Source organism: Carya illinoinensis, chromosome 7 (genome assembly GCF_018687715.1).
Source record: "Carya illinoinensis cultivar Pawnee chromosome 7, C.illinoinensisPawnee_v1, whole genome shotgun sequence".
NCBI classification, from domain to species: Eukaryota; Viridiplantae; Streptophyta; class Magnoliopsida; order Fagales; family Juglandaceae; genus Carya; species Carya illinoinensis.
In genome coordinates this window covers 29,213,745-29,219,869 of record NC_056758.1, presented here as the reverse complement: position 1 = coordinate 29,219,869, position 6,125 = coordinate 29,213,745, and positions in this window count along the sequence as shown.

Genomic DNA, 6,125 nt, shown 5'->3' with positions numbered 1-6,125 from the left:
CAGAGAAGAAACTGTATCGTGGCTTATATAACGTAATTTCGTTCAAACGAAAAGGGCATAAGTTCAAATGAATTATATAATAATTCATAAAATATATATATAAGTACAAGAGGTAAAACAATACGTTTTATATTAGTAATATTAGTATATAATACTAATATTAGTACTAATAAAAAATTTCTGAACTAGTATATATGATAAAGTTTATATATAATATATATTAGATATCTATATTATATAGTATAGAGTATTTAATTAGTTACTTATATATATTGTAAGTAACTAGTATATATATAATAGTATATATATTATGCATTAGATGAGTATAAAATAGTATTGTGTAAAGCATTGCATTATAAAGTAATATACTAAGTATATAGTAAAACATTGCATTAAATATAAATATAAAATACATATATCTAATATATTTAGTTTGTATATTAGTAATAAACCAAGTACTTAGACTATATTATAAAGTATTATAGTACTATTAGTTTTCATATATTTATGCTATCTATACGATAATATCACTTAATATTATACTATTAGTGATACTTAGTATTATACTTATAGTGATACTAATTATAAGTATAACACTATTAGTGATACTAAATAAAATATTATACTATTAGTAATACTTAATATTATATATTGGTAAGAAACTTAGTATTATGCTATTAGTGACACTTAGTATTATATATTGTATATAATTTTTACATATACTAATAATAATATTGAAAATATTATGTGTATATTTATATATTTATAGAATTATCTGTTCGAACGAATATAAAAGAGTTCGAATAGAGATAAAATATGTTCAAACGAATTTTTTTTGTTTGAAGGAAAAATTCACGCCAAATTATCGGTATATGCTGGAGAATATTTTTTTTTTTTTCGAACGCTTATATTATTAGTTCGAATGGAAAAATATTGTGGAAACAATTTGCAGTTTTTTGAATTTTCGCGTTCGAACTTCTAAAAAATCCGTTTGAATATAAATTCACATATTATTAACCCGATCTTTTCACTTCATTTTCACTCAAATTAAAGTTTGAGAGAGAGAGAGAGAGAGAGAGAGAGAGAGAGAGAGAGAGGCTTTGAGAAAGTGTTGTGGAGAGAGAGAGCCTAAAAGAAGTGAGAGAGAAAAGACAAGGACAAGAGGTAATATGTTTTTTTTGCTATTTTTCATTCCAATTTTCGTTTACAAGTATCTTGATATTTGTTGCATTTATTTGTTGGGATAGAACAACAGTTTAATGTGTTTTATGCATATATAGGTACTATGGATTGATATTTTTATTGGATTGTAAAAATTAGAGGTAAGTTTTTATAGTTTTCTAAGTTATTTAATAATCATATTTAGGAATAATCATATAGTTTTCAATGTATTGTATTGAAATATACTGCAATGTATGTAAAAGTTATGTTTTGTGGTTCAGTTTCTTGCTCTGTTTCATGATTGGTTTCTGACTTGGTCCCATTTGAATACTCTGAATACCCTTCGAACTGAATTTACTCAGTTCGAACGGAATCTGACTAGATCAGAATTCCGTTCAAACATTTTGAGTGTTTGTTCGAACAGTATCAATTAAATAGATATTTATAATGTAATTATAAAATGTAATTATAATGTATAATTATAAATATTTAAGTACTGTAATTAAATAAATTAATCCTTAAAATCTAATTATACATTATTTAATTAAAGAATTGTAATGTATTAGTGAAAATATTTAAGTACTTTAATTAAATAGATTAATTAGTTAAAATATAATTATAAAATATTTAATTAAAAAATTATAATTAAATATTTGAAAATATTTAAGTGCTCTAATTAAATAGATTAATACTCTAAATATTCTTATAAAATATTTAATTAAATAATTATAATGAATTATTGAAAATATTTATGTACTCTAATTAAATAGATTAATTAGTTAAAATATAATTAAAAAATAATTAATTAAAAAATTATAATTAAATATTTGAAAATATTTAAGTAGTCTAATTAGGATGATTAACATGATGGAATATACTTATACAATATTTAATTAAAGAATTATAATGTATAATTAAAAATATTTAAATATTCTAATTAAATAGATTAATACTACATTTTATACATTTATTATAATTTCAAACAAATATACCTCATAAATGCAAAAGAACACGTGAGTCATCCTCACCACTTACTAACTCCCCATGTGATTCACCTACCAACAATGGTAAGCCAATATCACCAGAACTAGAACAAGGTATTTTATCACTGTATATCTTTTAAATAAAATAATTTAATTAAAATATATGCTTTAATTTTTGTACATATAGCTGTTGTACACCAGCACCGAGTTAGAGGCATTACGATGGGTGTCTGTATAGAGAAAATAAGGAGAGTGAGTGAATATATTTTTAAGTTTAAGTTTATTAATTCTATTGTCTAAATATATTTTTGTTACCTATACTAATTTTAATGTTTTTCTTTTTGTAAGACAAGATGATATCTTTTAAAAATACTGTTGCGGATCCATCTAATGAATTATCTGTCAACAATACTCAAATATTTTTTCAAGTTCTGGATATTTGAGAGGATTAGGACGTTGCGTGAAGCCATCCTCAACATCGTCATCTTCTTCTAAAGTCAGATTGAATGACGACAAGACTAAGAGGTTAGAGGAAGCTGCACTTGAGATAGAACGATTGAGGTCGAAGGAAAAAGAGTTGCTAACCCAATCAGATCAAGCAGCAGATTTAGAGGTAAGATTATAAGAGCCGTTATAATTAAATAATCAAAAAATGTTTGAATAATTCCAGTCGATGATGTCCCAAAACCCTTTGCCACCACTACCAACACAATCATAATTCATTTAATTTTTTTAATTGCCTTTATTTATGATATTTGTAAACATTTGAACAATTGATGTATATAGATTATAATTTTTATTAGTATGCTTTTTTTAATTAAATTTCATTTTGTTTGATAAATACCGTTCGAACTTAAAATAACCCGTTCGAATGGTAAATTACTATTTATGCATACATTCGAACAAAAATATACCCATTTGAACAAAAAAAAAAAACCATTCGAACGTATTGGAAAATACAATCCGTGCGTTTGTTCGAACAATTAAATACTTATTTGAATAACGTTATTTTTCAAAACTTTGTTCGAACAGAAGATTTCCGTAATAGATTGTTTGTTCGAATAATTAATATTTTTTTTCGAACAAAAGTCACTTAAAATGTGTTAGTTCGAACAGACTTGGTCAGATATGGTTATTAGTTTGAATTAACATTTCATGTTGTTCAAACAGAAATTTTTTCATTCGAACTTGATTCTGAGACGACATTTTTTTGTCTAAAAAAATTTTCCATTCGAACGGTTTCAATTAGTTTCGCTTAATTTCGTCCCTAAAAATATTTTTTGGAGATAAAAATCAATTTTTTTCTTGAAAAAGTTTCTGAGACGGACTTTCTGAGACAAAATAGAGACAAAAAATTTTCGTCTCCAAAAACTTTTAGGGACAAAATTCGGATTTTTTGAGACAAAATATTTTGTCTCAAAAAACCAATTCTCTTGTAGTGAAATTCGTTTGGATTCAGAGTTTAGTAATTAGTCTCATCTTATCTAATCTATCTATTTTATCATTATATTTTTTTTTAAATTTTAATATAAAATATAATAAACAATTTAACTTTTTCAAATTTTAATTCAATTTTTTCAAATTTTAAAACAATAATAATATTAAAAAATAATATTTTAACAATATTTTATTTAATTTTTAATTTTTATTTAAAATTATCTTATCTTATCGTTAAATACAAATGAGCCCTAAGGTATTAGCTAGCTAGCTAGATTAGGAATAATATATGTCAAATTAATTGCTAATAAAGAGTTTAAATTCAACTAATTACGTGCAAGTAATCGTTCCACCCAAGGGTGATGTAATATCTAATTACCAAAGCCTGGTTATTAGTATTGTATTGAAAAATGCAAACGATATTAATGTATCGATAAACATGTCAATTGGTGAGAAAAACACATATTTATATATTGTTTAGATGGTAAGATTTGATTTATAATATACGGAATGATAATTTGTGTCCGTAAAATATTACTTTTTGTATCATATCAATTTATGAATATTAGACTATATGGATTAATTTGAACCCAACCTATTTAATTAAATGTGTTAGACCCTAAAATTTAATTTTAAACGTTTCTACTGAATCAAATAGCGCCGAGGCCAGAGGTGATATATATATATATATATATATATAGAAGGTATCCACACCAAAAACTACTCAAATAAATCAATACGTTAGATTTTGATGTTTAGGGCTTGTGTCATGGTTAGGTAAGCCTGTCGTGGTGAAAGCTTTTCTTTAAAAGGAAAGGTCCAAGTACTATTGTTCTTATAATGCTAATTAATATATGAAATTTTTTATAGCCACAAACAGATAGATTTTATAATGGTAGATTTATAAATTGACGTGATTTGATTTAATATGTTAGATTATAAAATATTTTTATTATAAAATATATTTAACGTATCATATTTTATTTTATTATAATTTATATTAAATGCTTGTCTAAATATGCAACATATTGCAGTTAACAAATAAATATATTTTCAATACCCAGACTTCTTGAATCTCTCTAAGTCTCGTGTCATTAATAAATATTATAAGAGATTGCGTGCATATTTATGATTACAGTAGATAATATAACATTTAGTTTTAGGGTTTTAGTTTTAGGATTTAAGTAATAAGTCATTCTATTAAAAGTTATTTAATATTCGATAAATATATATATATATATATATATATCTAAAGTCAATTTAAATACGTTACATTTGTTTGAAAACAATATAAAAAAACAATAATATTTGTAATTATATGAATATTTTCATCTTCTTTAAAATTAAAACTACATTTTACATTATTCAAAAAATCCATTTGAGAAAATGCAAACTTTTTAGTTCTTTTTTAGATTAAAAAGTAATTTAATATAATATAATAACCAAACAACTTAACTTTATCATGATAAAAAGCTTTTGAGATTATTTAAATATTTTTTATTACCCGTAATGCAACTCCAAACAGGCCATTCATCCATGATGAAGCTCATATATGCATGGCTCGCCTTGGCTTTTTCCAACCATAGCTGTAATTGAGATCATGATCCCCAATTCTCAGTTTTGTATATTTGAGACCCGAAGTTCATACTAAAGTAAAATCGAGACCCCTTTCTGTTCAATTATTTTTCATTGTTTTTTTTTTTGTTCTGTTTTGTTGTTTTTAGTTATTTTTAGTTAATTACTATGTATTTTTTTTTTCAAGTTTCTGTTTTACTTTTTGTTTAAAATCGTTTTTCGACACGTGACAATAATATTATAGATTACATGACTTGTTTAATTTGCGCAGTGTCAGTACATGACCAAAGTATAGTTATAATACTCGTAGTTTTTCTATCTTTTGTAAACATATAATTAAATTACACCTAATTAATTAATTAGGTTTTTGGAAGATTTTAATTAGCTTGGGATTTTGTTGTGACTCACAAGTTTCTTTATTTTGTATATGGTTATAAATTAATTGCCGATCCATCCGTCTAAAGCAAGAGTTAAAATTAATTAAATTATGGGGCGCCTAAGTCCTCTTTACAATAAGTTGAAAGAAAACATTTTCCAATGGTCTAAATAAATAATTAACTTGGATCTCAAGTCTTCATGAAAATTGAAAACGAGTACTTGATTAATCTCAATGTCAACAAGTCATGAAAAGATATTATAAATAAGTCATGTGTCGTCATCAATATATATAAGTGTGGAGATAAAAGCAGTTAGGTTGTGGAATCCATAAGCAATATTACTTGCGGCGAGAATGAATATCAATCATAATTTTTCTTAATTATACTGAATGAGAGAATGACAGCTCACCTTTAATTGATTAATAAGACAATTTATAATAAATTAAGAAACAACGTATCATCTACGATCGAGCAGTCGTTTTTCTTCCATTTTAGCTATTAAATATCCACTCCGCCTAATTTGGATGATAAAAGTCTCTTATCTAATTCCATCTTATTTTAATATTTAAATATTATAAAAATAAATACTTTT